General features: G+C 49.0%; 1 protein-coding gene across 2 annotated transcripts in view; it reads left to right on the top strand.

Moving 5' to 3' along the window:
- CHODL (chondrolectin) overlaps positions 1–13,611 on the top strand; it is a 161,964-nt gene that overhangs the window by 13,216 nt on the left and 135,137 nt on the right. The window lies entirely within an intron of this gene.

Here is a 13,611-nt window from a genome sequence, read left to right on the forward strand (position 1 = left end):
CATAATAAGGGAAGACTATGTATTAATTGATTGTGCAATATAAAATAAGAGAAAATACCCAGACAATTTTTTTTCTTGTGAGTGAATCTGATATTTGATCTTACCGCAATTGCTAAGCCCAGCCCTCTTTTCTGGTAGGCAGCACTATTCTAATAATTAAATCAATAGAGGCTCAATACATTTTACGAAAAGGAAATGCCAGTAGGCCAGTCAATATTATGCTGGCATTGGCATAAGAATTCCGACCCAAAGGGAATAAGAATAAGGAGAAGAGAAGAGTACAATTGGCATAAAAAAGGCAAATTTTATTAATTACAAAATGTACAATATAGGTAGATGCTATAGTAAATCCTAACAACAATAGCTCATAGTGCCAAGGAAAACAGTGCCACAGAGTTGACCCATACAGAAAGGATACCTTGCACAATAAACAAGGTTCCAAAATACTTAGGGAAAGACTTCAAGTAATTAGCATATATGGGGGCTTAAATAAGCCACATAGAGGTGTTTTCAAAAACAACAGGTCCTAGACTAAGCCTTTCCAGAGAGGTCAAACAAAGTGTTAGACACTGCAGATGGTGGCAGGGAAGGCCTCGACGCGCATTTCCCTTAGAGGTAATGACGCTTTTTCAAGTGGCTAGTGGGATACTGAAAGACAGGACCTTTATGTACGCCCCAGAGGCGATCACGTTTGTTATCACGTGACCGCCAGGAAGTAGATGGCGGCACCACGCCGAATAGAAAGAATGCATAACAGCTTCCTAATCACCATCACACGGGCCCAGGCCGTCAAGCCAACCACGCATGCGACAGAGAGCAACAATGCCGTGGCTCCCGAGAAAGAGCAGGAGGCAGCAGATAGCCGGGCGCATGCGGGGAGAGAGGGAATTCCGCCACACAGGCGCACAGCATCTCACAGGTTAAGTTTATGGGGGAAGAGAAAAGACTTATGTCCATTTGTAATGATCTGAATCAACCATAAGTATAGCATCCACATGATGAATAGAGCAAAGGATCTTCATTACAAATAAAAAACCCACAAACATTAAACATTACATAGAGCAACATAATCAAGGGTATTACCTACATGAGGAAGTAAACAGAAAAAATTTATAATATAACCGGGGATGCGTGTCTCTGTCTGAAGTCTCAATAGCCTGCACATGTGCGCCGCACAGTCTGGCTCCAAACAGAATCACGCATGCAGCCGTTACAGGTAAGAAGAGTGTATGGTGCCGGAGATCGCGGTATGCGTAGGCACTGAACGGATACCGTGATCTTCGGCGCCATACTTACCTGACCGGGAGGAGCATTGCCGCGGCGCCTCTCTTCACCGGAGACTGGGGCAGGAGTGAGGCGTCGGATCGGCGCATGTGCATATCGCTTTCCGGCACCTTTTTACTGAAGACACATTTGCAGTGTGTCGTCAGCAAAATGGCGCCGGACAGCTCGGTGCTGGAGAACAGAGAGAAAGGTGAGTATAACTGTTTCTTTTTTTGTATGTGTGTACAGCATGACAGGGATGAGGGGGCCACACATACCAGGATTGGGGGGTGAGGGGGCCACACATACCAGGATTGTGGGGTGAGGGGACCATGCATACCAGAATTGTGGGGTGAGCGGATCATGCATACCTGGATGAGGGGTACCACACATACCAGGATTGGGGGGTGAGGGGACCATGCATACCAGGATTGGGGGGGTAAGGAGTACCACACATACCAGGATTGGGGGGTGAGGGGACCATGCATACCAGGATTGTGGGGTGAGGGGACCATGCATACCAGGATTGGGGGGTGAGGGGTACCACATATATCAGGATTTGGGGGTGAGGGGACCATGCATACCAGGATGAGGGGTACCACACATACCATTATTGGGGAATGAGGGGACCATGCATACCAGGATTGGGGGGTGAGGAGACCATGCATACGAGGATTGGGGGGATAGGGGACCATGTATACCAGGACTGGGGGGTGAGGGGACCATGCATACCAGGATTGGGGGGTGAGGGGACCATGCAAACCAGGATTGGGGGGTGAGGGGTGCCATGCATATCAGAATAGGGATGAGGGGTACCATACATACCAGGATAGGAATGCGGGGTACCATGCATACCAGTATGAGATATGAGGTGCCATGCATACCAGGATGAGGGGTATCATACATACCAGAATAGGGATGAGGGGTACCATGCATACCAGGATAAGGACGAGGGGTGCCATGCATACTAGGATGAGGCATTGGGTGCCATGCATACCAGGTTTCTGGTATGAGGAGGCCATACATACCAGAATTGGGATCAGGTAGGGCCATGCATACCAGGATGAGGGGTACCATACATACCAGAATAGGAATGAGGGGTGCCATGCATACCAGGATGAGGGGTACCATACATACCAGGATAGGGATGAGGGGTACCATTTATACCAGGATAGGGATGAGGGGTACCATGTATACAAGGATTAGGGATGAGGAGCCCCTGCATACCAGGATAGGGATGAGGAGTGCCATGCATACCAGGATGGGGGTGAGGGAGCCATGCAAACCAATATTGGGGATGAGGGGTGCCATGCATATCACGATTGGGGATGAGGGAGCCATGCATATCAGGATTGGGGATGAGGGGTGCCATGCATACCAGGATTGGGGATGAGGGGTGCCATGCCTACCAGGATTGGGGATGAGGTGTGCCATGCATACCAGGTTTGGAGATGAGGGAGCTATGCATAACAGGATTGGGGATGAGGGAGCCATGCATACCAGGATTGGGGATGAGGGGTGCCATGCATACCAGGATTTGGAATGAGGTGTGCCATGCATACCAGGATTGGGGATGAGGGAGCCATGCATACCAGGATTGGGGATGAGGGTGCCAGGCATACAAGGATTGGAGGGCTGAGGGGACCATGCATACCAGGATTCGGGGGTGAGGGGCGCCATGCATACCAGGATAGGAATGCGGGGTACTATGCATACCAGGATGAGGGATGGGATGCCATACATACCAGGATGAGGGGTATCATGCATACCATAATAAGGATGAGGGGTACCATGCATACCAGGATAAGGATGAGGGGTGCCATGCATACTAGGATGAGGGATTGGGTGCCATGCATACCAGGTTTCTGGGATGAGGAGGCCATGCATACCAGAATTGGAATGAGGGTTGCCATGCATACCAGGATGAGGGGTACCATGCATACCAGGATAGGGATGAGGGGTACCATGTATACCAGTATAGGGATGAGGGGTACCATGTATACCAGGATTGGGGATGAGGGGCCCATGCATACTAGGATAGGAATGAGGAGTGCCATGCATACCAGGATTGGGGTGAGGGAGCCATGCATACCAGGATGGGGGTGAGGGAGCCATGCATACCAGGATTGGGGATGAGGGGTGCCATGCATATCAGGATTGGGGATGAGGGGTGTCATTCATACCAGGATTGGGGATGAGAGGTAGCATGCATACCAGTATTGGGGATGAGGGAGCCATGCATACCAGGATTGGGGATAAGGGAACCATGCATACCAGGATTGGGGATGAGGGAGCCATGTATACCAGGATTGGGGATAAGGGAGCCATGCATACCAGGATTGGGGATGAGGGGGCCATGTATACCAGGATTGGGGATGAGGGAGCCATGCATACCAGGATTGGGGATGAGGGGTGCCATGCATACCAGGATTGGGGATGAGGGTTGCCATGCAAACCAGGATTGGGGAAAAGGGAGCCATGCATACCAGGATTGGGGATGAGGGCCCATGCATACCAGGATTGGGGATGAGGGGTGCCATGCATACCAGGATTGGGGATGAGGGGTGCCATGCATACCAGGATTGAGGATGTGGGGAGCCATGCATACCAGGATTGGGGATGAGGGGTGCCATGCATACCAGGATTGGAGGGCTGAGGGGACCATGCATACCAGGATGAGGGGTACCATACATACCAGGATAGGGATGAATGGTACCATGTATACCAGGATTAGGGATGAGGAGCCCATGCATACCAGGAGAGGGATGAGGAGTGCCATGCATACCAGGATGGGGGTGAGGGAGCCATGCAAACCAGTATTGAGGGTAAGGTGTGCCATGCATATCAGGATTGGGGATGAGGTGTGCCATGCATATCAGGATTGGGGATGAGGGGTGCCATGCATACCAGGATTGGGGATGAGGAGTGCCATGCCTGCCAGGATTGGGGATGAGGGGTGTCATGCATACCAGGTTTGGGGATGAGGGAGCTATGCATAACAGGATTGGGGATGAGATAGCCATGCATACCAGGATTGGGGATGAGGGGTACCATGCATACCAGGATTTGGGATGAGGGGTGCCATGCATACCAGGATTGGGGATGAGGGAGCCATGCATACCAGGATTGGGGATGAGGGAGCCATGCATACCAGGATTGGGGATGAGGGTGCCAGCATACCAGGATTGGAGGGCTGAGGGGACCATGCATAACAGGATTGGGGGGTGAGGGGCGCCATGCATATCAGGATAGGAATGCGAGGTACCATGCATACCAGGAAGAGGGATGGGGTGCCATACATACCAGGATGAGGGGTATCATGCATACCATAATATGGATGAGGGGTACCATGCATACCAGGATAAGGATGAGGGGTGCCATGCATACTAGGATGAGGGATTGGGTGCCATGCATACCAGGTTTCTGGGATGAGGAGGCCATGCATACCAGAATTGGAATGAGGGGTGCCATGCATACCAGGATGAGGGGTACCATACATAACAGGATATGGATGAGGGGTACCATGTATACCAGGATAGGGATGAGGGGTACCATGTATACCAGGATTGGGGTGAGGGAGCCATGCATACCAGGATGGGGGTGAGGGAGCCATGCATACCAGGATTTGGGATGAGGGGTGCCATGCATACCAGGATTGGGGATGAGAGAACCATGCATTCCAGGATTGGGGATGAGGGAGCCATGTATACCAGGATTGGGAATAAGGGAGCCATGCATACCTGGATTTGGGATGAGGGAGCCATGTATACCAGGATTGGGCATGAGGGAGCCATGCATGACAGGATTGGGGATGAGGGGTGCCATATATACCAGGATTGGGGATGAGGGTTGCCATGCAAACCAGGATTGGGGAAAAGGGAGCCATGCATACCAGGATTGGGGATGAGGGCGCCATGCATACCAGGATTGGGGATGATGGGTGCCATGCATACCAGGATTGGGGATGAGGGGTGCCATGCATATCAGGATTGGGGATGAGGGGTGCCATGCATACCAGGATTGGGGATGAGGGTTGCCATGCATACCAGGATTCGGGATGAGGAGTGCCATGCATGCCGGGATTGGGAATGAGGGGTCCCATGCATACCGGGATTGGGGATGAGGGAGCCATGCATACCAGGATTGGGGATGAGGGGTGCCATGCATACCGGGATTGGAGGGCTGAGGGGACCATGCATACCAGGATTGGGGATGAGGGGTGCCATACATGCCGGGATTGGGGATGAGGGAGCCATGCATACCAGGATGGGGGGGATGAGGGAGCCATGCATACCAGGATTGAGGATGAGGGGTGCCATGCATACCAGGATTGGAGGGCTGAGGGGACCATGCATACCAGGATTGGGGGGTGAGGGGTGCTATGCGTACTAGGATAGGAATGCGGGGTACCATGCATACTAGGATGAGGGATGGGGTGCCATACATACCAGGATGAGGGGTATCATGCATACCATAATATGGATGAGGGGTACCATGCATACCAGAATAAGAATGAGGGGTGCCATGCATACTAGGATGAGGGATTGAGTGTTATGCATACCAGGTTTCTGGGATGTAGAGGCCATACTTACCAGAATTGGAATGAGGGGTACCATGTATACCAGGATTGGGGATGAGGGGCCCAAGAATATCAGGATAGGGTTGAGGAGTGCCATGCGTACCAGGATTGGGGTGAGGGAGCCATGCGTACCAGGATTGGGGATGAGGGGTGCCATGCATACCAGGATTGGGGATGAGAGGTGTCATGCATACCAGTATTATGGATGAGGGAGCCATGCATACCAGGATTGGGGATGAGGGAGCCATGCATACCAGGATTGGGGATGAGGGAGCCATGCATACCAGGATTGGGGATGAAGGAGCCATGCATACCAGGATTGTGGATGAGGGGTGCAATGCATGCCAGGATTGGGGATGAGGGTGCCTTGCAAACCAGGATTGGGGATGAGGGAGCCATGCGTACCAGGATTGGGGATGAGGGCACCATACATACCAGGATTGGGGATTAGGGGTGCCATGCATACCAGGATTGGGGATGAGAGGTGCCATGCATACCAGGATTGGGGGTGAGGGGTACCAAACATACCAGGATTGGGGGTTGAGGGAACCATGCATACCAGGATGAGGGGTACCACACATACCATTATTGGTGGATGAGGGGACCATGCATACCAGGATTGGGGGGTGAGGGGACAATGCATACCAGGATTGGGTGTGAGGGGTGACATACATACCAGAATAGGGATGATGGGTACCATACATACCAGGATAGGAATGCGGGGTACCATGCATACCAGTATGAGAAATGGAGTGCCATGCATACCCGGATGAGGGGTATCATGCATACCAGAATAGGGATGAGGGGTACCATGCATACCAGGATAAGGATGAGGGGTGCCAAGCATACTAGTATGAGGGATTGGGGGCCATGCATACCAGGTTTCTGGGATGAGGAGGCCATACATACCAGAATTGGGATGAGGGGTGCCATGCATACCAGGATGAAGGGTACCATACATATCAAAATAGGGATGAGGGGTGCCATGCATACCAGGATGAGGGGTACCATACATACCAGGAAAGGGATGAGGGGTACCATGTATACCAGGATAGGGATGAGTGGTACCATGTGTACCAGGATTGGGGATGAGGAGCCCATGCATACCAGGATAGGGATGAGGGATGCCATGCAGACCAGGATGGGGGTGAGGGAGCCATGTGAACAAGGATTTGGGATGAGGGGTGCCATGCATATCAGGATTGGGGATGAGGGAGCCATGCATACCAGGATTGGGGATGAGGGGTGCCATGCATACCAGGATTGGGGATGAGGGGTGCCATGCCTACCAGGATTGGGTATGAGGGGTGCCATGCATACCTGGATTGGGGATGAGGGAGCTATGCATAACAGGATTGGGGATGAGGATTGGGGATGAGGGGTGCCATGCATACCAGGATTGGGGATGAGGGGTGCCATGCATACCTGGATTTTAGGATGAGGGAGCCATGCATACCAGGATTGGGGATGAGGGAGCCATGCATACCAGGATTGGGGATGAGGGGTGCCATGCATACCAGGATTGGGGGCTGAGGGGACCATGCATACCAGGATTGGGGGGTGAGGGGTGCCATGCATACCAGGATAGGAATGCGGGGTACCATGCATACCAGGATGAGGGATGGGGTGCCATGCATACCAGGATGAGGGGTATCATGCATACCATAATATGGATGAGGGGTACCATGCATATCAGGATAAGGATGAGGGGTGCCATGCATACTAGGATGAGGGATTGGGTGTTATGCATACCAGGTTTCTGGGATGAGGAGGCCATACATACAAGAAGTGGGATCAGGGGTGCCATGCATACCAGGATGAGGGGTACCATACATACCAGGATAGGGATGAGGGGTACCATGTAATCCAGGATAGGGATGAGGGGTACCATGTATACCAGGATTGGGGATGAGGGGCCCATGCATACCTGGATAGTGATGAGGAGTGCCATGCATAGCAGGATTGGGGTGAGGGAGCCATGCCTACCAGGATGGGAGTGAGGGAGCCATTCACACCAGGATTGAGGTGACGGGTGCTATGCATATCAGGATTGGGGATGAGGAGTGCCATGCATACCAGGATTGGGGATGAGAGGTATCATGCATACCAGTATTGGGGATGAGGGAGCCATGCATGCCAGGATTGGGGATGAGGGAACCATGCATACCAGGATTGGGGATGAGGAAGCCATGCATACCAGGATTGGGGATGAGGGATCCATGCATACCAAGATTGGGGATGAGGGGTGCCATGCATACCAGGATTGGGGATGAGGGGTGCCATGCAAACCAGGATTGGGGTTGAGGGAGCCATGCATACCAGGATTGGGGATGGGGGCACCATGCATACCAGGATCAGGGATGAGGGGTGCCATTCATATCAGGTTTGGGGATGAGGGGTGCCATGCATACCAGGTTTGGGGATGAGGGGGCCATGCATACTAGGATTGGGGATGAGGGGTGCCATGCATACCAGTATTGGGGATGAGGGCGCCATGCATACCAGGATTGAGGATGAGGGGTGCCATGCATACCAGGATTGGGGGTGAGGGGTGCCATGCATACCAGGATTGGGGATGAGGTGTGCCATGCATGCCAGGATTGGGAATGAGGTGTGCCATGCATGCCAGGATTGGGATTGAGGGGTGCCATGCTTACCGGGATTGGGGATGAGGGGGCCATGCATACCAGGATTGGGGATGAGGGGTGCCATGCATGCTGGAATTGGGGATGAGGGAGCCATGCATACCAGGATTGGGGATGAGGGAGCCATGCATACCAGGATTGGGGATGAGCGGTGCCATCCATACCAGGATTGGAGGGCTGAGGGGACCATGCATACCACGATTGGGGGGTGAGTGGTGCCATGCATACCAGGATAGGAATGCGGGGTACCATGCATGCCAGGATGAGTGATGGGGTGCCATGCATACCAGGATGAGGGGTATCATGCATACCTTAATATGGATGTGGGGTACCATGCATACCAGGATAAGGATGAGGGGTGCCATGCATACTAGGATGAGGGATTGGGTGCAATGCATACCAGGTTTCTGGGATGAAGAGGCCATACATACCAGAATTGGGATGAGTGGTGCCATTCATACCAGGATGAGGGGTACCATACATACCAGGATAGGGATTAGGGGTATCATGTATACCAGGATACGGATGAGGGGTACCATGTATACCAGGATTGGGGATGAGGGGCCCATGCATACCTGGATAGGGATGAGGTGTGCCATGCATACCAGGATTGGGGTGAGGGAGCCATGCATACCAGGATGGGGGTGAGGGAGCCATGCATACCAGGATTGGGGATGAGGGGTGCCATGCATATCAGGATTGGGGATAAAGAAGCCATGCATACCAGGATTGGGGATGAGGGGTGCCATGCATACCAGGATTGGGGATGAGAGGTATCATGCATACCAGTATTGGGGATGAGGGAGCCATGCATACCAGGATTGGGGATGAGGGAACCATGCATACCAGGATTGGGGATGAGGGAGCCATGCATGCCAGGATTGAGGATGAGGGAGCCATGCATACCAGGATTGGGGATGAGGGAGCCATGCATCCCAGGATTGGGGATGAGGGGTGCCATGCATACCTGGATTCGGGATGAGGGGTGCCATGCAAACCAGGATTGGGGATGAGGGAGTCATTCATACCAGAATTTGGGATGAGGGGTGCCATGCATACCAGGATTAGGGATGAGGGGTGCCATGCATACCAGTATTGGGGATGAGGGGGCCATGCATACCAGGATTGGGGATGAGGGGTGCCATGCATACTAGGATTGGGGATGAGGGAGCCATGCATACCAGGATTGGGGATGAGGGGTGCCATGCATACCAGGATTGGGGGTGAGGTGTGCCATGCATATCAGGATTGGGGATGAGGGGTGCCATGCATGCTGGGATTGGGGATGAGGGGTACCTGGAGGGGGGCAGCACATACCAGCATGGGAGACCATATACCAATAAAAATGCTCGCCACCCGGGCGTGGAACGGGTTCAATAGCTAGTCAATTTATAAGCATGTATGATAATGATAGATTAATTAACAATCATGCAACAATCACTATTAATTTAAATTATGGAAATAATGGTCAAGACAATTCAGTAAAGAGATGTAATCAATGATATAGCCACGTCTGATGCTCCTCTTACTATATCCTCGGTTCCTAAAATGATCAGCCAAATCTGCCGCCTGTTGCTCAAACCTAGAATTGGTCTAGCAGATCCGCCTCATCCTCAGGAACTTTCCGACCTGGACAGCCCTAATCGTCAATGAATTATGTTGAGGCTCAGTGTGGATAAAGGCATTTATTGCCATTGGTTTTCTGAAGACGTCAGTCTGGATGGTGGAATCAGCATCCACCTCCAGGCTGATGTCCAGAAAATCAATATGTTTTTTATGATGTATATAAGTTAATTTGATACCACGCAAGTTGGAATTCAGTCGCGACATAAATTCACAATATGGGGGAAGATAAAATAATTATTTATTTTACTCATTTATATAGCGCCATTAATTCCACAGCGCTTTACCGACATTATTGGCACTATGCCCAATGGGGCTCACTATCTAGGTTCCCTATCTGTATGTGTTTTTAAATGTGGGAGGAAACTGGAGTACTTGGAGGAAACCCATGCAAACACAGCAAGAACATACAAACTCCTTGCAGATGTTGTTCTTGGTGGGATTTGAACCCAGGACCCCAGTGCTGCAAGGCTGCAGTACTAACCACTGAACCACTGTGGTACCGAGGCAAGACAGTAACTGTCTGACCGGGACAGCCCTAATTGTCAATGAATTATGTGGAGACTCAGCATGGATCAAGGCATTTACTGCCATTGGCTTTCTTAAGAAAACACCTCTTTGTGGCTTAATCAAGCCCTCTTATATACTAATTACTTGCAGTCTTCCCCTAAGTATTTTGGAACCTTGTTTTTTGTGCAAGGTGTCCTTCTATATGGGTCAACTCTGTGGCACTGTTTTCTTTGGCACTTTGCATTATTGTTGTTAGGATTTACTATAGCATCTACCTATATTGTACTTTTTGTAATGAATAAAATTTGACTTTTTTTATGCCATTTGTACTCTTCTCTTCTCCTTATTACTATTCTAATAATGTAATAATGGATAACAATATTTTATTTCTTTAGCTCCATTATGTTCCACAGCACTACAAACCAAAGGGGAAATGTATAAACTACATAACAGATTACACACTAATACATCATTCAAACAAGAGGAGTCAGGGACCTGCTAGCAGTCTTACTATTTATGAATCTATACTAGACTCCAATGGCGTCCAACGTCAGTCCAGTTCCCAGACTTCAGGTTCGTCTGTGACATGAAGGTAGACGTCAGCATCAAATGCATGGGCAGATGGGCAGATATATGAAGCATTGGGGTGAGGTGACATCGGATTAGACAGTCAGAATATTTTTTTTATTAAAGGTCCAGCACGGCTAGCACCATCTCCCAGCTGATGGCACGTCATTGACTATGGAGCTGCAGGAAGCCATCTTTGGATCACTGCTTAGTTGTGCAGTGCTAAAACAGGTGACCACGTGTGAATGTAGCACTTTCCACTGAAGTTAAACTAAATTTTGGAGACTACCAGGTCAGCAGTTATCTTTGTATTCAAAATTGATTATCACAGGACCACTGAATAGCATTCAGGTAGAGTGCAGAGATGTCAACCTAAGAGAGCCCTATGAGGGTGATTTTTGAGCAACAGGTCGTAGCAAACATTGAAATGGCCTTTTAATGATGTGACTTGTAAAAAAAGGGGAGTGGTGCAATCTGTAAAATAAATGAAAAAATAAATATCTAAAAGCAAATCAAATCTAGTTTATATAGTAGCAATGCAGATTGAAATTTCTGTATTCAATGTTTGCATTCTATTTAGCGCGCTCAGATTGCTGTTGCATCTGTTTGTGTATTAGATGCAGTCACAACAGCCCGAATCTGTACATTTATTTAATTACGGAGGAACTTCTCAATTTGATTTTTTTGATTCCATTAATCTAGGCCTTAGCTTTAAAGAAGTTGTCCACTACTTGGCAACTCCTTGTCATCTCCCACACTTGAAAAAAGCTTATACTCATCTCCCATGCCAACGCCGTTCCCGCAGTGTCGGCTTTCGCTCTCCCCGCGGCTCTCGTTCAGTGTTGTGACACGTGAGCCAGGCGCCCAATAAGTGCCAACATTACTGTTCAATTCGATTTGAGGCGGGGAGAGTGACACCGGTGGTGATTGGGTGTCTGGCTCATTTGTAATAACAACTCATGGGAGCCCCGGGGAGAGCGAGTGCCGACACCGCAAGAATGGCGCCGGCATGGGAGGTGAGTATAAGATTTTTTATTTTATCGGGGCCAAGCATGAGTTATGAGAAGAGGTTGTCCTAGTAGTGAACAACCCTTTGAACGTTTACACCACATTTTGTAAATCAGCAAAGGCTGGTCTCTCTCCTTCCTGTGCCAGTCTGTCATTGTTAGTTTCTTGATTGTAATTTAGATTTGTATTTTGTATGTAACCCCTTCTCATGTACAGCTCAATGGAACCAATGGTGCTCAAAAAATAAATAATAATAATTTTTGTAATTTTTAATAGCCTCATATTTTTTATGTTGTAAACAAAAAAATGATCCTTGGTAAAACTGATGACAATGGATATATTTTAAAGCAAGTATATATTTTTTTAGCATATATTGCATCTGTTTGCATCCTTTTTTTTAAATGATGTGAAAGGGGGAGTAAAGAAAAGGATGGAAAAACAGATGCAAGTGTATGACAGTACGTTTGCACCCATTTTCCATAGATTGTAGTGTTCTAAAAAGCGGAATCTGTTTTTTACATTTTTTTTGAAGGATGAAAAAGTGCAGCAGGCTGAATTTATTTCATCCTGTAAAAAAACGGATCTGTGCGCAAACGTATGACAAACAGATACCGATTTAACATACACTTTTCCCATTAAAATGCAAATGGATCCATTTAAATAGGTTTTTTTTATAGTACAAATGGACGCATCCAGTACAGTAGAAATGAAGGGAACTTAGATCATCTCCATATTGGTGGTATCTGGATAAGTGACTTTGAGCGAATCTAAACTTCTTCCCAAATGCTGAATTTTTATCTTTTGCTGCAAACGAGCACTTTGTACATAATTCACCCTGCATGAACCAATACATTTATTACTTACAATAAAATCCCAAAAACCAGAACATCAGTAGTAAACAGGCATCTCCCATATGTTCCAACAAGCCGGGTAATCTGAAAATTGGATCTGGGAACCACACATTTTCTGTTCATGTCATTCGGCGTCTTTGCATTTTTCATAATAATATTCATCCCTTTGATGAGAAATATTTGTGCACGTGAATATATCTTTCCTTTGCATGTAGGTTATTTCAGATACCAACACCTGGGTATTGCGACTGAATAAACAGCATCACATTAAGTCCTGTGGCTGCAGATGTAGCATTCAGCATATCCAAGTCAAATCCACTTATGATTTGAGCTCAGTTTAGTAGCAGAGATTATTTTGCCGGGTTGGATGAGGGGGGGGACGATACAAGCGGCATTCATTACCTTTTTTAATAACACATAGATAGAATAAATCTCGTACTTGCAGATCAACATTTTCAGCCTCCCGTAGACAGCTGTAGGGTGGTAATGCAAATCTGCTCTATTCTTCCACCTCGACCGCAGTGCTCTCCCATGACTTCATAAAGAATGAGAAGTGATGATAATG

Source organism: Phyllobates terribilis, unplaced genomic scaffold (assembly GCF_046119375.1).
Source record: "Phyllobates terribilis strain yellow unplaced genomic scaffold, ASM4611937v1 Scaffold_2__4_contigs__length_985480577, whole genome shotgun sequence".
NCBI lineage: Eukaryota > Metazoa > Chordata > Amphibia > Anura > Dendrobatidae > Phyllobates > Phyllobates terribilis.